We start from the raw sequence: 22830 nt of genomic DNA, 5'->3' as shown, positions 1-22830 counted from the left end.
AAACGAAAATAAATCATCACTTTCTATATATCTATATTTCTAAATGGTAAAATTCCTGTGAGGAAAGAAGAGGCGATTACTGGAAGGGGATGATGCAATACCGGATGAAAAATGATGAATGGAAAAATTTAGTGTTAATTAGAATGGGTTCTATATTGAAAATTTGAATGAAATCCCACTGAAACAAAAGTTTCCACAAGCATTTTTCGACATATCCTATGAATGAAAATACTAGATTTCAGGTACATATATGAAATCAAGCTTAATCAAGTCGAACATTTATTGGAAGTATAATAGAAGGACTCTGAATACTCACATATTGCTCGTCCTTCGCACTATCTACGTCGTTATTACAAAATACAAAACATTAGTAGTGATGTCGAAAAATTTAGGGAGCGAAAGCTCTATTAGTGGAAGGTGACACGGCTCCCCAACTCTGGACAACCACTTGTAGGCTAAGGCAGTGGAAGTTTGTAGCAAATCGCGGCGCGCAGCGCCAATCAGCTGTTGCTGCCCCGGCACATGCTGATCTGCAAATGATGCTCTGCTCGAACTCCCAACTCAGCTCCCTGATCAGCTGACTATGACAGGTGGCAGCCAATAGCAGGAGCGCTCACAATTCAGCCACAGTAGCCGCGTTCTAATTGAGCGCTCGCTCCGTTCAAAAGGAGGCGCCTCTTGGAAATCACCTATTATTACTCTTTTCCCCTTGCAAATCGGTAACCAAAAAGGATGACGCTCAAAGTGGTAGGGATGCAATCCTGCTGCTGTCTCCCGGATCAATAAGTTATTGGGACACTGTAGCAACAACGTATCAAAATGTAATATTATTCCGGTTTTCTGATGCATATGTTTTCTGAATTTCAGAACACTAAAGGAGTACCTGATACCACCTATCAGTATTTCATGTTTCATTACTATAAAACATCAATGAAAATTCCCTATCCAAAATTCAAGCATTTCGAAATGGATTTCCGAATAAAATTGATACATTTATTAATGGGATGTATGAGAAGAATCACATAAACAATGAAGAGAATCAGTAATAGAGTATCCACAACCTAGAATAACAAGAAAAATTCATTCTCAATACGTTCCCAATTAATCTTATGTAATTCCCCATAGCTAGAAACATTTTCTCTTAAATATTAGAAGATATACTTCTCTCATCATATTAGATTTAAATTCTTCTTTATCTTTGATATATTCCATCCCGCAAAATATTATCTTCCTAATTATATCTCATAACTAGAACATTTTCAAATACTTAAAGATGTGCTATTTACATTTACTCTATCTACAACTCTTTCTAAATTGATAAGTTAAAAATGGAAGAATACCTTCCTGTACTCTTATTTTGAAACCCAATAGAATAAGTTGAATGAGTATTGATAGATTTGTAAATTGTACTCAGATGCAGCGGAGTCACAATGTAGGACTTTTATAACTTTATATGATTAATAAAAACCTATCGAATGGACTGGAATCTTCATAATTTCATGTTTCTCTTGATAAAAACAAAGTATTTATCATAAAGAAAGTGCAGTATGTCTGAAAATTATTGGAAAATTTCTAGTTTTAGAACAAGTTCTCAAGTCTAAGAGAGTTAACTTCGCCGCTTCATTCGATTCAAATTCAGTTCATTCCCAATTCATTATCATTGGCATGTTACATCACTTCATGAAGAACATCAAGCTTTTCTCTCCCATTGGAGTCGAACAATGAATGGAATAGAAATTTAAAGAAATGATCTTATGGATACTCACCGATGTTCACTTCAACTATTCCTTTGTAATGACTCATGCTAATTGAATCAAACTCTCTAATGATAAATTTTATGTCTTCCTTCCAATATCAATCTCGCTTTATAGTGAACCGTACGCACCAAGAAGAAACCGAAATCCTTATTAGAGCTAGGCCTATACCATACTACAATCAGGAAAACGTTTAAGAAACTGTGACCCAAACGACGGGTTGTTCGGCCTCATTGGCACGTTCCAGAGAAGTTAATGATCTTTGAACTGGCAATGATCGACTCTCACGTCTGGAGTAGAATGAAAAGAGAACAAAGGGGTTCCTTTCTGGGGTTTCTCTTGTTAGGTCTGAATAGGTGATGAAACAAAAATTAGAGATCGAGAAACTCAATCTTAAAATCGACAGTTCAACATGTTTCTAGTAGTTATGATTTTGGCTCACAATATTTTTTTGTGACAATTACTAGCAAGGACCCGTGCTTCGCAAGGATCTATTTTAAAACTTGACGTAATGAAATTTTGAAGAATTGAGAATAGGCCTATAACCATCCTTGGTTAATAAGAAGCTATAAGCAAAATTTCAAGTTAAATAGTCCAGTAGTTCAGACGTGATGAGTGCGTCAAACAAATTTTCCTATCCCGTACGTGCATAATCCAGCTCTTTACTTTATATAATTATTATAGTATAGTTAACGACTGCAAGAGATAGGACTGTGAACAGAATAGTGGTGAAACTATGATAGCGCCAGAAGTGTCTCAACACAATAGTAGGTACTACATGAACTTTTTGAAAGTGATTTGAAAAAAAAAAAAAAAAAACTGAATCTTATCATTCTACTTCATTTAGAGAGGCTTGTGTTGAGCCGAATGGAAATGTATTATAAAAATGAATATTTGTTTGTGTGTTTGTTTGTATGTTGTTTGTTCTCTGTAGACTGAAAACTACTTGACATAACGGCATGAAACTTTGGGAATATGTTGTGGGATGGTTTCTGAACAGAACTTTAATAGGGGGGCTAATAATAATTTTAATTAATCCATTTTACAGACATTGTTTCGAAATTTCGTCCGAGCGGCTACTGAAGAACGAAAAGATGATCATGATTCAAGATCATATTGTGATAATATGATTTAGCATCTAAAGTAATGGTTCCTTAGAAGACCTATACAAATAAAATTATCACTCCCTCAACATTGAGAAACTGGAAAATGTTGAAAAAATTATCACCTAATGAAAGAGAGTATATATATTATATATATAGATCTATATATATTATATATATATATATATATATATATATATATATATTATATAATATGTATAGTATTCATATTGCATTCATTAATTACTGAAGAATGAAAGAATAATTTACAATTTTTTGAATTCAGCTTAGCTTATATTCATCCTAAAATGGAAAGAATATGGAATTCTGTGTGATTCATCGTAAATCGCATATTTCCTGGACCATATATCGACAATCTACAGCTATGAAAACATTGAATAGTTTTCTTTGAAACACTGATATAACCTTTTTTTTTAATTGAAAACTTTACTGATAGATATTACTACCAATTGATTGGGAAGAATAATATGTTTTCGGAATAATGAATGCTGCATGACTAAGCACATAGGAAGTCCGTATTGAGATGAACATGTTGATTGTCAGATAAATTTCATGATTCACCAAATAAAGTCAAGTGTAACATGATATACATTGGCGGTGCGAAGTTCGCTGGGTAAGCTAGTTGTAAATTAAGATTTATTATTAATAGACAACGCTGAAAAAGAACGCTTTGAAAAAGACAGGTTCAATCACCAGGAATACTATAAATCTGTAGAACGTTCACCACGTAAAACACGTGGTAAGCTCGCGCTCTCAATCAACGCAAAATCAATTCGATCAGGTATTGATGAAATTGTTTAAGCTTTCCAATGATTACAACAATATGTTAGAATATCATGTGTCAATTATCTCAGTTCCATATGGAGTTCACCTTAGCATAAGCTTACTTAATAGGATCCTTTTTCATCCTTTGAAATCCTTAGAGGCAAAATATCTCAAAATCCGTTCTTAGTGCGCATCTAGCATGTTTGAAGAATATTTGTGCAAAGTTTTAAGTCTGTAGGCCAATTAGTTTGAGCTGTAGTGTGATTTTACATCAATATTTTCGAAAAGTGCCCTCTCCTGGACCCCCCTGTGCTCCTGATCGAAATTTTTCTGCATAGATCTGATTTTGTTTGTACCTGAACGAAAAAGTTCCTCATGACTTTGCTGTGCAATGAACGGTTAAAAAGTGAAAATTTTGTTGAGCCCAGCTCCCCCAGGGGGGGGGGCAGATTTCTGAAAATCCTTTTGTAGTGGATGTTTTGAAGCTACAATAAACAATTGTGCGAAATTTCAAGTTTTTAGGCTTAGTATTTGGGGCTGTGGTGTGATTTCAGTTTGTCGGGCTTAGCCTTTTAGATATAGGTAGAAGAGAGAAAAGAAAGAAGAAGAGAAGAAGAAGAAGAAGAAGAAGAAGAAGAAGAAGAAGAAGAAGAAGAAGAGAAGAAGAGAAGAAGAAGAAGAAGAAGAAGAAGAAGAGAAGAAGAAGAAGAAGAAGAAGAAGAAGAAGAAGAAGAAGAGAAGAAGAAGAAGCAGAAGAAAGAAGAAGAAGAAGAGAAGAAGAAAGAAGAAGAAGAAGAGAAGATGAAGAAGAAGAAAGAAGAAGAAGAGGAGAAGGAGGAAGAAGAAGAAGAAGAAGAAGAAGAAGAAGAAGAAGAAGAAGAAGAAGAAGAAGAAGAAGAAGAAGAAGAGGAGTAAGAAGAAGAAGAAGAAGAAGCAGAAGAAGAAGAAAAATAAGAAAAAGAAGAAGAAAAAGAAGATAGATTATTATGTTGCTTTGGCCTGTGATCTGTATAAATGTCCTGTAACAACTAAAGGTGCGTCCACACATGCCGAACCGAACCTCGAACCGCGCAGCAAACCGTGCATTCCTCCAAACATCTTGCCTTTCAACGAACATGATCATATATGTTTCATAATGTTAAAAATCAGCTGTTGATCATTCGTCGTACCGTACTCCGAACCATTCACCATTTTACATCAATATTTTCGAAAAGTGCCCTCCCCTGAACCCCCCTGTTCTCCTGATTGGAATTTTTCTGCATAGATCTGATTTTGTTTGTACCTGAACGAAAAAGTTCCTCATGACTTTGCTGTGCAATGAACGGTTAAAAAGTGAAAATTTTGGTGAGCCCAGCTCCCTCAGGGGGGGGCAGATTTCTGAAAATCCTTTTGTAGTGGATTTTTTGAGGCTACAATAAAAAATTGTGCGAAATTACAAGTTTTTAGGCTTAGTAGTTTGGGCTGTGGTGTGATTTCAGTTTGTCGGTGCTTAGCCTTTTAGATATAAGTAGAAGAAGAAATGAAGAAGAAGAAGAAGAAGAAGAAGAAGAAGAAGAAGAGAAGAAGAAAGAAGAAGAAAGAAGAAGAAAGAAGAAGAAGAAGAAGAAGAAGAAGAAGAAGAAGAAGAAGAAGAAGAAAAGGAGGAGGAGGAGGAAGAAGAAGAAGAAGAAGAAGAAGAAGAAGAAGAAGAAGAAGAAGAAGAAAAGAGGAGTAAGAAGAAGAAGAAGAAGAAGCAGAAGAAGAAGAAAAATAAGAAAAAGAAGGAGAAAAAGAAGATAGATTTTTATGTTGCTTTAGCCTGTGATCTGTATAAATGTCCTGTAACAACTAAAGGTGCGTCCACACATGCCGAACCGAACCTCGAACCGCGCAGCAAACCGTGCATTCCTCCAAACATCTTGCCTTCCAACGAACATGATCATATATGTTTCATAATGTTAAAAATCAGCTGTTGATCATTCGTCGTACCGTACTCCGAACCATTCGCCGTGCCGCTTGCCTCTGTTCTAACTGCTCGCCTCACCTCACTCCGAACGCTGACCTTTTCAGCCAATCAGAGCCCTCGATTACAATTCGCCGTGCAGCTCGCTCCACAATATTTTGGCTATCCATCACAAGTGGAAAACATGCGAACATGAATACAGAAGTATGGGCAATTTTTTATTTGATTAAATTCATGTTTTGAAGAATTCATTGTTACGAATGATAAATTGATAGGAGCTTATAAATATTTTCTAATTCGAATGAAATAACTTCTGAGAAAAATAATGATTGGATGAATACCAATATTGAATTATTGTTGACCAAGAACTCAGTACATCGACAATTCATTCAATTAATTCTGTATTGATAAAATTATAATCATTTTCTCTATTGATAATCAATTTCATCAACTAACTGAAAAAAGTACTTCAATTTCCATGAATTTATTAATAGAATTATATTAATCCAAAGTGTAGGTCATATCTAAATACACAAAGAGTTCGATTCTTGTTGCCAAGATAGATGTTATTCAATGCAGAAATTATTGTTATTTTACTAAAAGGTAGGATAAAATGAGTATTTCTCTTTCAGGGGGAGTTTTGACAACCCACAAAACTCATTTTTCATTTGAAGAAATAATATCAAAAAGGTGCATAGGACCTCACTTTTTTGTTCAGCTTGCCAAAATACCCCTCATTACAATATTAAAATTTTTGACTAACTGTACAGTGAGTCAATCATTCTATCAAGGCTTGAATAATTTTGAAATGCTAATTAAATAGAAATGGTAGAGAATAATTATCATGTAGATATCAACACCTTTATTCAAAGACATATCAACTGCATGCGTTTTCATATTGCCGATACAGCATTGATAAAACTGTAGACATTTATTTTAGCAGTCTCAAAAAACTGTTCTAGCTGAAATAGTATATTTCGCACCTAGGGTCGAAAATGTACGTTTTCCGGCTCGAGATCGCGGTTTTCAAGTTCGAGACGAAGTCGAGAACTTGAAGCGTTCAAGAGCCGGGAAAAACATTTTTGCCCGTGTTGCGAACGCTATTTTTCGCCACACCAAAAAAAACTTCCCAATATATAAGAAATTAAAAAATAAATAAAATTCAAACAGCCTATTTTGATAGTTTGAATCTTGGTTATGACAACTTTCACTGTCAATTAATTTCAATATTACTAATTAATAATTTACAATAGTGACAATATTTTTATACTATTAATATTTTGAATAATTGTTTGAATTTTTATAGCTCGCGCTTTGCGCCTGGTGCAATATCTCATGGATAGATGGATGAATAGAATTTTCATTACTATTTTGAAATAATGTGATTAAAAAATTAATATAATTGCATATTTCACAGTTTTGTCTCAAAATATATCTAAAAAATTGATTGAAATTTAAATTACGGTAACTAATATAAAAAATAGCTAATAAAAGTCGAAATTCATCGACAAAAAAAATGTCACTGACCGAGGTTCAAACCTAGATCATGTTTGTAATTCACTGAGCTTTGAGTTCTGATGTATTACGCCTTTACGCTCTCGGCCATTGCATATTATTGATCAAAGAGGCCTGTAAGCAGGTAACGTATGTAGGCTACTATAATATAGTGTAGGCCTATAGCGGCAAACTTGAAGCCGGTTTGCCGGCATTTTCACAACAAAATATTGCTCTGAAAATAGTTAAATCATAGAGAAAACATTTGAAGATTCAATCTTGAGTGGGCCTAATGTTTTCTCTATATGGTTCAATATTAAAGAAAAATTATCTAAAAGTTTTAATAATGAATTACGGAAAAATTACTAGGAATTTTTCAGTCAAGGCTTAGTTTCACCAGTAGGCTTACCTTAAATTTTAGATCTCTGCTGTATTTTCCTATTATTATTGTTGATTGTATTGCATTAAGAAGTGGAATTCGATAATAAAAAAGAAACAATTATTACTCTACCTCACTTTTAAATATTGATACAATTATTGGACTTTGATTTCAAATTCGATTCTTCACTTTTAAAGACTTGCGATACTTACCTTTCTGACAATGGACAATGCAGCCAACATTATATTGTTGAGGCTATGGAGATATCATCGTATTCTATTGTTTGATATCAAAAACACAATAATAAATATTAAATTATGAAACAGTAATTCATAAAATATATTATAGACATGATACCGCGATTCACGATACATAATTATATAGATTATTACAGTCGTTATGAGATTATCTCTATGATTTTTGTGAGATCGGACACGATCAGCTGTTATTCAAGGTCATTTTACAGCCCTAGGGCCGTAAAGTTTTACCGGCCTGGTCGGAAAACAATCACTTTCGGCCTCCATATGACGCACGTAAACCAGCTCATTACATCCAAGTGTGGCGAAAAATTAATAATACATGCTTATAATATAGTAGGCTTATAATATATTGCATCAGGAAAACGAAGTTCAAATCTATGGTTTTCCTAAACATATGTTTTTGAGATAATTTCTTTGATGCAGCTGTTTCACATTCACCATTATAAATTATACAGAGTTTGTGAAAATAAAAATATTTATTGATTATCAAAACAATATTATTATTATATTAATGATAATAATTGATTATTAAACAATACTTTTATTATATCAATAATAATAATATTATTAAACATATCTATCAATTATCAGAACAATATTATTGAGGTTGAGTGGAATCAGGTAGAAAGCAATAATAGAACAGATGTTCTTTTTTGAATTTCTATCATATTATTTTGTTATTTTCAATGATTTTAACATATGTTAGAATATCACATGTCAATAAATAAATTATCTCATTCCCATATGGCACTCACCTTACCATGTTCATAACCTTACTTAATAGGATCCTTTTTCATCCTTTGAAACCCTTAGAGGAAAAATATCTCAAAATCCGTTCTTAGTGCGCGTCTAGCATGTTTGAAGAATATTTGTGCAAAGTTTCAAGTCTGTAGGACAATTAGTTTGAGCTGTAGTGTGATTTTACATCAAAATTTTCGAAAAATGCCCTCTCCTGGACCCCCCTGTGCTCCTGATCGAAATTTTTCTGCATAGATCTAATTTTTTTTCGTAGCTGAACAAAAAAGTTCCTCATGACTGCTGTGCAATGAGCGGTTAAAAATTACAAAATTTTGGGGGGGCTCCAGCTCTCTCAGGGGGGTCCAACACCTGTTTCGAATTGGTTCTCTCTGTAGATTAAACTTGTGTGTTCACATATTGTATGGACATTTTTTCAATTGTAAGTAAGAGATTGGATGTGAAGAATATACATGCTGAAAGTGGGGTGTTTAAACCCTTAAAACCACCCTGGGTCAAATATTGCCAAAGATTCCTTAGTGCGTCTCTTAAGGGCCACTGAACAACCTACCCCTTTGAACGTTTTTGTGTGTCTGGTAGATTTTGTAGTTCTGCGAGTGATGGAGAAGTGAGTGAGTGAGTGCATTCAGTCAGGATGCTTTCGCTTTTATATATATATATATATATATATATATATATATATATATATATATATATATATATATATATATATATATATATATATATATATATATATATATATATATATATATATATATATATATATATATATATATATATATATATATATATATATATATATATATATATATATATATATATATATATATATATATATATATATATATATATATATATATATATATATATATATATATATATATATATATATATATATATATATATATATATATATATATATATATATATATATATATATATATATATATATATATATATATATATATATATATATATATATATATATATATATATATATATATATATATATATATATATATATATATATATATATATATATATATATATATATATATATATATATATATATATATATATATATATATATATATATATATATATATATATATATATATATATATATATATATATATATATATATATATATATATATATATATATATATATATATATATATATATATATATATATATATATATATATATATATATATATATATATATATATATATATATATTTTGTGACGGATAGAGAGCCGTCGTCCAGCATAAAATTAGCGAAATTATTCTATTTTAGAATAGGAATAGGATCGTCTGCCAGATATATTTTGTTAGATTTGTAGTTGTGTATACATTATCACTATCGCCGTCAACCCCTTTAAATTAGCAGCATTCGTATCATCTAAACGATAAGCGGCTACCGAGTCGGGTCAGTATCGCTCTTCATGAAATTTCTGGAATAGAAATATTGTTTACCGGCCTGAATTAGTGTAGTAATTAGTATCAGTGTCGTCATTAGCTGCACCCTTATCATCAGCACTAGTGGATTCAAACCCTGTCACATGACTAGTGGCGTGATCGTCTTTTCAGACTCCCATTGGTCAGCAAGCCCCTTTTCCCCCGGCCTCCTAACTTTCAGCGACCCGGTGTGGCTTCAAGGAGACCTGGGAGAGAGTCAGTTGTTCGGTGGTTGAGCGTGAGATCGGGTCGCGAATCTCCTCTCCTTACGACGTTACCGACACTAATTATTATTCTATCTTGTGTTAACGTAGAATATTGTAGGTCGAGTTCCGAACAACTCGGAGTTAGAATTCCCTTGTGGGTTTTTCTTTCTTGTCAGCTATTTTTTCCCGAATTCGTATCACTGGGGGTGAACGAATTATTCTTGGTTTTGAAACCTGTAAGGGATCTCAAGTTTGAGCTACAAACAGTTGAGTGGGGAAATTTAGCTAGGCTTTTAAGCAAATTATTTTTGAGGGCTTAATTCTTAAGTCTCGACTCTGTCGCTTCACGACGTTTAAGTTTAGTGCGGGAATTTGTTTGCTATTCTCCGTATTTAATTCTGCAGTGATTCAGGTAACTGTATGTTAGGACTGGTCACTTGTGTGCATTTCCTCTTCTGTAATAAGGTAATCTCAGTTTTTTTTAGGGATGTATTTTCCTTATTAATTTTCATACTATAGAGTGGCCCTGTATTTTAAATTCGCTTAGCAGTTTCTGACTTGCTGTAATTCCAAGTAGGAAAAGCCCAATCCTTTTCCTAGAGAACTCAGGTGCAGCTTGAGCTCGTCCTCGTCGAAGTTTCTAGACTGCGACATCCTTTCTCTTTCTCTCTCTTAACTTTTCCTATTCTATAATCCTTCTAGCTCTCAGGTACAGCTTGAGGACTTCCTCGCCGAAGTTTCTAGACTGCGGCAACCTTTCTCTTTCTCTCTCTTAACTTTCCCTATTCTATAATCCTTCTAGCTCTCAGGTACAGCTTGAGAACGTCCTCGCCGAAGTCCCCAGACTGCGGCATCCTTTCTCTTACTTTCTCTTCACTTTCCCTATTCTATAATCCTTCTAGCTCTCAGGTACAGCTTGAGAACGTCCTCGCCGAAGTCCCCAGACTGCGGCATCCTTTCTCTTTCTCTCTCTTAACTTTCCCTATTCTATAATCCTTCTAGCTCTCAGGTACAGCTTGAGAACGTCCTCGCCGAAGTCCCCAGACTGCGGCATCCTTCCTCTTACTTTCTCTTCACTTTCCCTATTCTATAATCCTTCTAGCTCTCAGGTACAGCTTGAGAACGTCCTCGCCGAAGTCCCCAGACTGCGGCATCCTTTCTCTTTCTCTCTCTTCACTTTCCCTATTCTAAAATCCTTCCAGCTCTCAGGTACAGCTTGAGAACGTCCTTGTCGAAGTCACAGACTGCGACGCTTCCTGCTCTCAGGTACAGCTTGAGAACGTCCTTGTCGAAGTCACAGACTGCGACGCTTCCTGCTCTCAGGTACAGCTTGAGAACGTCCTTGTGAAGTCACAGACTGCGACGCTTCCGCTCTCAGGTACAGCTTGAGACGTCCTTGTCGAAGTCACAGACTGCGACGCTTCCTGCTCTCAGGTACAGCTTGAGACGTCCTTGTCGAAGTTACAGACTGCGACGCTTCCTGCTCTCAGGTGCAGCTTGAGAACGTCCTCGCCGAAGTCCCCAGACTGCGGCATCCTTTCTCTTTCTCTCTCTTAACTTTTCCTATTCTATAATCCTTCTAGCTCTCAGGTACAGCTTGAGACGTCCTTGTCGAAGTTACAGACTGCGACGCTTCCGCTCTCAGGTACAGCTGAGAACGTCCTTGTGAAGTCACAGACTGCAACGCTTCCTGCTCTCAGGTGCAGCTTGAGAACGTCCTTGTGAAGTCACAGACTGCAACGCTTCCTGCTCTCAGGTACAGCTTGAGACGTCCTTGTCGAAGTCACAGACTGCGACGCTTCTGCTCTCAGGTACAGCTTGAGAACGTCCTCGCCGAAGTCCCCAGACTGCGGCATCCTTTCTCTTACTTTCTCTTCACTTTCCCTATTCTATAATCCTTCTAGCTCTCAGGTACAGCTGAGAACGTCCTTGTCGAAGTTACAGACTGCGACGCTTCTGCTCTCAGGTACAGCTTGAGAACGTCCTTGTGAAGTCACAGACTGCGACGCTTCCGCTCTCAGGTACAGCTTGAGACGTCCTTGTCGAAGTTACAGACTGCGACGCTTCCCACTCTCAGGTGCAGCTTGAGAACGTCCTTGTTGAAGTCACAGACTGCGACGCTTCTGCTCTCAGGTACAGCTGAGAACGTCCTTGTCGAAGTCACAGACTGCGACGCTTCCGCTCTCAGGTACAGCTGAGAACGTCCTTGTGAAGTCACAGACTGCGACGCTTCCCACTCTCAGGTACAGCTTGAGACGTCCTTGTCGAAGTTACAGACTGCGACGCTTCTGCTCTCAGGTACAACTTGAGAACGTCCTTGTTGAAGTCACAGACTGCGACGCTTCTGCTCTCAGGTACAGCTTGAGAACGTCCTGTCGAAGTCACAGACTGCGACGCTTCCCACTCTCAGGTACAGCTGAGAACGTCCTTGTTGAAGTCACAGACTGCGACGCTTCCCACTCTCAGGTACAGCTGAGAACGTCCTTGTGAAGTCACAGACTGCAACGCTTCCTGCTCTCAGGTACAGCTTGAGAACGTCCTCGCCGAAGTCCCCAGACTGCGGCATCCTTTCTCTTTCTCTCTCTTAACTTTTCCTATTCTATAATCCTTCTAGCTCTCAGGTACAGCTTGCTGAGAACTATATCGCGATTCACAGATCGCGAGTTATTGAACAAAACCCCATTAGTTACAGGAAGGAACAATCCTATTAACGAATCTCCATTTCCCAAGCCCGATAAAATATTCCCTATACCTCAAACTCGGTATACCATATCCTGTACCTTATACCTCTTACGCCCCTCCAATCATATTGATCTAATACCGGGTGCGCAGATTCAGTCTGCACACCGACAGCCCGCAGTCTCAGATTGCGAAAACCGTAACAAAAATTCTATATCATTCCTTGTTAAACTCCATCCCGAGTTCCTCCACCTACAACCTTTATTCCGGGCTTGCAGGTACAGCTTTGCTCGCCGTCAACTCGCAGTTGGTTCAGATTGCGTACTACCTTTACAAATATAATTATTTGTGGGGATCTGATATCCGGATCCGTATCCTTGGTTAAGGTTACCTCAATTCTCCCTAACACCCAACCTGAATTCCAAGAGCCGAGGGCCGAATCGGCCAACAACGGCACGGGCACACACTCTTCCCTTCAAATTAAATACCTCCCGCCAAAGACAGAGGGTAAAGAATCAGGACAGGGGGAGAAGTGTAGGTCCAGTATCTCCACCAGTCAATACGGTCACCGACCCCGACCCATACCCGGCTGTAGCTAGTCCGCGTCGTAGCAATACTTCGCAATTATTAGAAAACCTAGAGGGTGGAATAGGACATTCTAATAAAACTGACGTCTCCCAACGTGAGGCTAAGACGTCTGGCGCCCAAGTAGATCGTGAGCAAAGGTTAAGTAAACCCCAGTGCACGATGTCGGAACGGGGAGAGGAGTCTACACTCCAAGAGTACGAGGAGGACCAGGGAGATCACGAGACAGACACCACGGAGCGAGAAACCGACCCTCGAGTGTCGTGGGTGTACCGGCTGAGTAAGGAGGAAGCGGTCAGCTACCTGGAGAGTCTTGGCCTGTCGGCAGTGGGGACTCTGACGGAGCTGAGGAGGAGGATGGTTGAACACCATCGGTCCCGGACCGCTGCGACCTCTCAGACTCGCCGGGACGATGCTATCCCAGGCACAAGCCGTGTCTACTCCGAGCCGTCCCTCCACAACAGAGTGAATCGACCAACAGGTATAGAGCCGGCACCACACCGCTCTTCAGGCACGTATAGTCAGGGCGCTGTATGTGATAAGGTAAGAAGTTGGAATTTACGTTTTGATGGTGTATCAGATGCTCCCAGTTTTATCGAGAGGCTCACTGAACTTCAGAGCGCATATGGGATATCCGGGGAACAATCTCTTATAGCCCTACCAGAGCTGATGGAGAGAGGGGCCCTACTCTGGATGCGGAATCGTCGCTCCCAGTGGAGGACGTGGGCTGACTTTGTAGAGGCGTTTAAACTCCGATACTATCCCCATACTTATAGTGACGATCTTGAAAGTCAAATCATTGCAAGGAAGCAGAGGGAGGGCGAACCGGCTGATGAGTATGCCGAAGCCCTACTCACTTTAATGAGGAGATTAGGAAGTTACGACGGGGATAGGATATATCAGAGGGTGTATCAGAATTTATTACCCAGATATAAGTTACATGTCCGAAGTGTAGGAGCCCAAAACATAGACCAACTGTTAGATATAACTAGGGAATATGAGGCAATCCGTGCTGAGGAAAAACACTCTAGGTTGTCCTCACGGAATACTAAAATCGAGGACAATAAACGGGGAGAAAATTCAGCTAAGGCAACTACTAAACCACGGGAGACTAAAGTGATAGAAGAGAGTAGTACTAGTCAGGGTCCTGTGTGCTGGAATTGTAAAAAGACAGGACATTGGAGGTCAACTTGCCCCGAGCTTTCTAAGTGTAAGGAATGTGGGAAAAATCATGATCAGTGTAACTGTAAGTCCCAGAGTAAAAGATCGTCGGGAAATTCAGTAATTCATTCAACAAAGATTTTAAGCCCCAGAACCGTGTCAGGAGATACACGGACTTTCATTGATGTGAGTTTGGCGAACCAGAAATTTGTCGCTTTGATTGATACAGGATCGGAAAAATCCTACATCAGTACACAAGTTCTGAGAGCATTAGAACGTGAGGGGTCAGTAAAGAAAGAAAACTGCACACATAAAGCGATACTCGCTGATGGGAAGTCTGCTCTCCTCTCGATAAAAGTTGTTACCCAATTGAAAATAGAAAATATTTCTGTTTCTTTCCAGGCTGTAGTGATGGAAGGCCTTAAGCCTGACGTGTTGCTAGGAGTGTCATTTATGATTCAGCATAATTTAACTATCAATATGAGGCATAATAGAGTAGAATGGGAACCAGAGATAGTGGGAGCTATACGTGGTAGTAAGAGTTCAGCGAATACTTCTAAGGTGTCGACTGTAGCTGCCGTTAGACCAAGTAGGGAGGTCGGAGATAACGGGGTGTACATGTACGTAGGAGTAGAGGGGGTGGACCTGAATGCCGCTATAGATACCTCATCTCAAAAGTCATACGTTTCTAGTGAGATCGCGAAACGTCTTAAGATAGAAGGAGAGACCACTTTACCGGTCACTGTATGTGGCAAGGAGTATAAGTGGCAAGTGTCAGTTGTCCCAGATATTGAACCTCGTATGATTTTAGGAGTGGAAAATCTGCGTAAGATGGGAGCTGTATTAGAAATGCAACCCCAGGGAGTCCGATTACGGAGTAGGGAAGGGGAAGGTAGGTTATCAGTTGTCTCTGAGCAGGAGAAATTCGATAATTTTCTGGAAGAAGAAATCCGGAAATTCTCTTCACTCCCAGGACGGACCCATATCTTGAAACACAAAATAAAACTCCAGGAAGGAGTTGAACCCTTCAGACTTCGTCCCTATCCCAGGAACCCTATCATGCAAAAAGTGATCGATGAGGAAGTCGATACAATGCTTGAACAGGGAGTCATAGAACCCAGCTGTAGCTCGTGGAGTTCTCCTATCGTATTAGTAAAAAAATCGAATGGGAAAATAAGGTTTTGTATTGATTTTCGTAAACTTAATTCTGTGACTCATAGAGATGCTTACCCCCTCCCAAATATGACTGGTATTTTAGACAGGCTTCGCGATGCTAAATATATATCTACTATTGATCTGAAGAGTGGTTATTGGCAAGTTCCGTTAGATGAGGAGAGTAAAGAATTGACTGCTTTCATAGTGCCGGGCAGAGGTCTATTTCAATTTAAAGTGATGCCTTTCGGCTTACACTCAGCTGGAGCTACCTTTCAACGTTTGCTAGATCAGGTGATAGGGCCTAAACTCGAACCGTATGCGTTCGCGTACTTAGACGATGTGGTAGTATTAGGGGAGACTCTTGAATCCCATAGAGAACATCTCGCAGAGGTTTTCCAGAGGTTGAGAGACGCAGGTCTAATTATAAATAAAGATAAGTGCAATTTTCTGAAATCTGAGCTGAAATACTTAGGTCATATTGTGACAGAGCAAGGCCTCCGTACCGACCCGGAAACGATTAGGGCTGTTAGAGATTTCCCTACCCCGCAGCGTGTTAAATCTCTCAGGAGCTTCCTAGGGTTAGCCTCCTGGTACCGTAGGTTCGTCCCTAATTTTTCAGAGCTAGCAAATCCGTTACATCGTTTGTTAAAGTTGAAGGTGAATTGGCAGTGGGGAGAAGAGGAGGAAACGGCATTTCAGAAAATCAAAGATGCTTTAACCTGTGCCCCAGTATTAACCTACCCTCATTTTGAGTTGCCCTTTGTGATTCAGACCGATGCCTCCGACGAAGGGTTGGGAGCTGTCTTGACTCAGGAGATTAATGGTGAGGAGAAAGTTATTGCTTATGCGAGTAGGGGTTTAAGAGGTCCCGAAGTCCGATATACCACAACCGAGAAAGAGTGTCTAGCTGTGATATATGCCCTGAGAAAATTTAAGTCATATGTGGAAGGTTACGAAATTACTGTGATTACCGACCATCAGTCCTTGAAGTGGTTGCATGCCATTCCCCATCCCACTGGTCGTTTAGCACGATGGGTAATGGAAATGCAACAATATAATTTGAAAATAAAATATAGGAAAGGGAAGTTCAACATAGTTCCAGATGTACTCTCACGCACCCCCTGTAAGGAGGAGCTCACTTCGGGAGAAACGAACTCCGAGGGTGGGGTGGCCCCTATCGCTATTGGTCGAGAGAACGACGATAGCTGGGTAAAGAAAATTAAATCATTACTGATTGCAGACCCCGAGAAATTCCCCGACTATACAGTTAGAGATGGGTTGTTGTATAGACACATTTGGCCTAGGAGGCGGCTCCAGGAAGAGCAGAGTGCTGAGGGGTGGAAGCTTTGTGTCCCAGTGAGCTGTCGCTCTGAAGTTTTACAACAAAATCATAATGCTCCTACCGCGGGTCACTTTGGCATATATCGTACATATGACAAGATAGCGCGCCTATATTATTGGCCTGGATTGTTTAATGATGTTGCCACCTATGTACGGAGGTGTGATGACTGCATTAAGATTAAGGTAGAACAGAGGACCCCATATGGTCGCATGAAAAATCCCCGTAAATTGTTTCACCCTTGGGAGACTGTCAGTACTGACTTAGTCGGCCCGTTACCCCGTTCCAAGTTAGGACACCGTTACATAGTCGTGTTTCAAGATCAGTTCACTAAGTGGACGGAAGTGGCCGCCCTATCTAAGGCAGATAGCGCAGGAGTCACGAAAGCTTTCCGTGAATTGATTGTCACACGGTATGGAGCACCTAGGATGCTCATTTGTGACAATGGAACCCAATACACTAGCAAGTATTTTCGCTCGTATTGTGAGGATAATGGCGTGAATGTGTTTTTCACCCCCCCATATTCTCCTAGTTGTAATCCTACTGAAAGAGTGAACCGTGTACTCAAAACTATGATACAAATCTTTGTAGGAGAGAACCACTCGGATTGGGACCGATATTTAAGAGAATTTTGTTTTGCGATGAATACAACTATTCATCAAGGCACCCAATATACTCCAGCTTATCTCAACTTCGGTAGGGAATTGAGGGCTCCAGGTGAGTCCGCATTCGAGTCTCAAGACGATCCACGTACGCAGGGTTTTGAAAGTAGTCAGGCCACGCTACAGAAAAATATTAAGGTATTAATTCAAACCAGGAAAATTGTAGTGGATAATTTGGATAAAGCATATAGGGATGCTAGCCGTTATTATAATCTTCGGAGGCGAGATGTTAAGTTATCCCCAGGTCAGTTGATATATAAGAGAGAACATTATTTATCTTCGGGAGTTGACCAGTTTGCCGCGAAACTCGCTCCAAAGTTCTCAGGCCCCTGGGAGGTGGTTGAGATATTGAGTCCTACAGTAGTGAAGGTTAAAGTAGCAGAGAATAAATCTGTGACTGTTCATGTGAAAGACATTAAGTTGTTACCCCCATGTGTAGAGGAGGAGGAGGAGGAATCTAGCTCTGAAGAACAGGCGAACGCAAATTGCGTTGGTGGAGTGAAGTGCGGGTTGCCTATACTAGCCTTAGACGGCGCAAGGTGCGGGGGCAGCACTTTATTCAACTAGTTATTACGTTTCCCGTTAGATGCCGCGACAGGGTTGATTCACTGGTTTCTTGCTCCTTCTCTCGTTGTCGCATCGCATAAGACGTTCGAACCTTTTCTTTCAGGATATTTTTGTTATCTGTTTATTGTAGGGTTGCTTTTATCGCGTTCCCGATAATGATAATCTTGTCTTTCTACACTGTCGTTACCTGAATATTTTTGTATAAGCCCATCTAGTCGTCTTTCTATTGCTTCAGTAGTGCTTCGACTCTCTTAGCAGTATGGCGCCTCGTCTTGGTCTACTTGATCGCTTTTTATCCATCGCTGAAATGCGTTCACGTAATGTGAAAAGTAGGGAGGATGTGGTGTGGTTGTAGCCGGTATTCCCGACGTCGCCTTGTACGTTCAACGCCAATCCCCCCCCCCTCCTTAGTAGGAGTGGGGTGTCACAAAGTGAATTTTTGTGACGGATAGAGAGCCGTCGTCCAGCATAAAATTAGCGAAATTATTCTATTTTAGAATAGGAATAGGATCGTCTGCCGGATATATTTTGTTAGATTTGTAGTTGTGTATACATTATCACTATCGCCGTCAACCCCTTTAAATTAGCAGCATTCGTATCATCTAAACGATAAGCGGCTACCGAGTCGGGTCAGTATCGCTCTTCATGAAATTTCTGGAATAGAAATATTGTTTACCGGCCTGAATTAGTGTAGTAATTAGTATCAGTGTCGTCATTAGCTGCACCCTTATCATCAGCACTAGTGGATTCAAACCCTGTCACATGACTAGTGGCGTGATCGTCTTTTCAGACTCCCATTGGTCAGCAAGCCCCTTTTCCCCCGGCCTCCTAACTTTCAGCGACCCGGTGTGGCTTCAAGGAGACCTGGGAGAGAGTCAGTTGTTCGGTGGTTGAGCGTGAGATCGGGTCGCGAATCTCCTCTCCTTACGACGTTACCGACACTAATTATTATTCTATCTTGTGTTAACGTAGAATATTGTAGGTCGAGTTCCGAACAACTCGGAGTTAGAATTCCCTTGTGGGTTTTTCTTTCTTGTCAGCTATTTTTTCCCGAATTCGTATCACTGGGGGTGAACGAATTATTCTTGGTTTTGAAACCTGTAAGGGATCTCAAGTTTGAGCTACAAACAGTTGAGTGGGGAAATTTAGCTAGGCTCTTAAGCAAATTATTTTTGAGGGCTTAATTCTTAAGTCTCGACTCTGTCGCTTCACGACGTTTAAGTTTAGTGCGGGAATTTGTTTGCTATTCTCCGTATTTAATTCTGCAGTGATTCAGGTAACTGTATGTTAGGACTGGTCACTTGTGTGCATTTCCTCTTCTGTAATAAGGTAATCTCAGTTTTTAGGGATGTATTTTCCTTATTAATTTTCATACTATAGAGTGGCCCTGTATTTTAAATTCGCTTAGCAGTTTCTGACTTGCTGTAATTCCAAGTAGGAAAAGCCCAATCCTTTTCCTAGAGAACTCAGGTGCAGCTTGAGCTCGTCCTCGTCGAAGTTTCTAGACTGCGACATCCTTTCTCTTTCTCTCTCTTAACTTTCCCTATTCTATAATCCTTCTAGCTCTCAGGTACAGCTTGAGGACTTCCTCGCCGAAGTTTCTAGACTGCGGCATCCTTTCTCTTACTTTCTCTTCACTTTCCCTATTCTATAATCCTTCTAGCTCTCAGGTACAGCTTGAGAACGTCCTCGCCGAAGTCCCCAGACTGCGGCATCCTTTCTCTTACTTTCTCTTCACTTTCCCTATTCTATAATCCTTCTAGCTCTCAGGTACAGCTTGAGGACTTCCTCGCCGAAGTTTCTAGACTGCGGCATCCTTTCTCTTTCTCTCTCTTCACTTTCCCTATTCTAAAATCCTTCCTGCTCTCAGGTCCAGCTTGAGAACGTCCTTGTCGAAGTCACAGACTGCGACGCTTCCCGCTCTCAGGTACAGCTTGAGAACGTCCTGTCGAAGTCACAGACTGCAACGCTTCCTGCTCTCAGGTACAGCTTGAGAACGTCCTCGCCGAAGTCCCCAGACTGCGGCATCCTTTCTCTTACTTTCTCTTCACTTTCCTATTCTATAATCCTTCTAGCTCTCAGGTACAGCTTGAGGACTTCCTCGCCGAAGTTCCTAGACTGCGGCATCCTTTCTCTTTCTCTCTCTTCACTTTCCCTATTCTAAAATCCTTCCTGCTCTCAGGTACAACTTGAGAACGTCCTTGTCGAAGTCACAGACTGCGACGCTTCCTGCTCTCAGGTCCAGCTTGAGAACGTCCTTGTTGAAGTCACAGACTGCAACGCCTCCTGCTCTCAGGTGCAGCTTGAGAACGTCCTGTCGAAAGTACAGACTGCGACGCTTCCCACTCTCAGGTGCAGCTTGAGAACGTCCTTGTCGAAGTCCCAGACTGCGACGCTTCCTGCTCTCAGGTACAGCTTGAGAACGTCCTTGTTGAAGTCACAGACTGCAACGCTTCCTGCTCTCAGGTGCAGCTTGAGAACGTCCTTGTTGAAGTCACAGACTGCAACGCTTCCCGCTCTCAGGTACAGCTTGAGAACGTCCTCGCCGAAGTCCTCAGACTGCGGCATCCTTTCTCTTACTTTCTCTTCACTTTCCCTATTCTATAATCCTTCTAGCTCTCAGGTACAGTTTGAGAACGTCCTTGCCGAAGTTCCCAGACTGCGGCATCCTCTCTCTTCCTTCCTCTAAATTTTCCTACCCTGTATAGTGCGAGATCTCAGTTCCAGACTCGAGATCGTTCCCGTCGCGGTCCTCAGACCAGCGAGAGGTGTAGGAAACCTTATGTAGAGCAGGATCTCAGTCACAGATTAGAGATCGACCCAGTCGCGGTTCTCAGACCAGCGAGAAGCTTAGGAGAATCCTTGTAAACCCTTCCCTATCCTCTCATAATAGTCGACATACTGACTATTAATTTAAAAGCGTTTCGGACGATTGAGAGTGATTCCCATACCCTTAAGGGCAGTTACAGATTGGCCCTTAATAACCGGCGCGCTGTCATCAGACTAGCGCGGAAATCCTGTTTAGCAGTTTCAGAATTGCTGAAAATCCTTTCGCAGCTGCAGGCTCGCGATTCAGAAATCCGACACCCGAAACCTCATCCTTTGAGCTTTAGTTATCATAAAATTGAAATTGATATACTGTATTTAACTAGCAGGTTCAGCTTGCTGAGAACTATATCGCGATTCACAGATCGCGAGTTATTGAACAAAACCCCATTAGTTACAGGAAGGAACAATCCTATTAACGAATCTCCATTTCCCAAGCCCGATAAAATATTCCCTATACCTCAAACTCGGTATACCATATCCTGTACCTTATACCTCTTACGCCCCTCCAATCATATTGATCTAATACCGGGTGCGCAGATTCAGTCTGCACACCGACAGCCCGCAGTCTCAGATTGCGAAAACCGTAACAAAAATTCTATATCATTCCTTGTTAAACTCCATCCCGAGTTCCTCCACCTACAACCTTTATTCCGGGCTTGCAGGTACAGCTTTGCTCGCCGTCAACTCGCAGTTGGTTCAGATTGCGTACTACCTTTACAAATATAATTATTTGTGGGGATCTGATATCCGGATCCGTATCCTTGGTTAAGGTTACCTCAATTCTCCCTAACACCCAACCTGAATTCCAAGAGCCGAGGGCCGAATCGGCCAACAACGGCACGGGCTCACACTCTTCCCTTCAAATTAAATACCTCCCGCCAAAGACAGAGGGTAAAGAATCAGGACAGGGGGAGAAGTGTAGGTCCAGTGTCTCCACCAGTCAATACGGTCACCGACCCCGACCCATACCCGGCTGTAGCTAGTCCGCGTCGTAGCAATACTTCGCAATTATTAGAAAACCTAGAGGGTGGAATAGGACTTTCTAATAGAAGACGACGACGATTGATCATGATCAACCACGGTATTGCTCAACCATGCTTATGATGATGTTAATACCCATGATAAGGTTCGTAGGTATACTCTGCCAGTAGCTGTTTATCCAACTGAGCTTTTCTAAAAGTAAAGTTTATCCAACTGAACGTATCTCGTATTATGGAGTTATATGTTTCGTTCATAATAATACCATATTGTCATAAAGAGTTCATTTCATCATATAAGGTGCCAAATTCTTACTTTGAGCTGTGGAAATGAATCTATAGCCTACTAATTGAAATAGCTTCATTAAGACATTTCTCTAGTCCAAGAAGCTGGTCGGAATGGAATAATCATGGAAGTTGAAAGTTTTAGACCTATTTCCAAAATTTATTATACATTTCGTTCGGAAATGGAGAAATCCAGGTGAAAATTCACAGGAAAATCCGAGAATAACGAGACAAACAATGAATTCTCTAAATACACTTATCTCAACTTTATCTCCAATTTTTTAAGGATTCGAGCTCCAAGCAAATGTAGTAAAAATAGAAAATTATGGATCACACTCTCACCATGAAAACACAATAAGATCAATCACAATATCAATTTAGATTGAAGCCTTAATAGTAGAAAATAAGTAGTTAGCAGAGCGCTGTAGAGAGGAAGCACTCTCTCCTAGAT

At 39.8% G+C, this 22830-nt stretch overlaps 1 protein-coding gene across 1 annotated transcript in view; it reads right to left on the bottom strand.

Moving 5' to 3' along the window:
- The window catches only part of LOC111046260 (HMG box transcription factor BBX), a 73970-nt gene that overhangs the window by 50226 nt on the left and 914 nt on the right, over positions 1–22830 (bottom strand). The window lies entirely within an intron of this gene.

The sequence above is a fragment of the Nilaparvata lugens genome, chromosome 11 (assembly GCF_014356525.2).
Source record: "Nilaparvata lugens isolate BPH chromosome 11, ASM1435652v1, whole genome shotgun sequence".
Taxonomy (NCBI): domain Eukaryota; kingdom Metazoa; phylum Arthropoda; class Insecta; order Hemiptera; family Delphacidae; genus Nilaparvata; species Nilaparvata lugens.
Note: the sequence above shows the minus strand (reverse complement) of the source record. Positions and strands in the feature narration are given on the sequence as shown.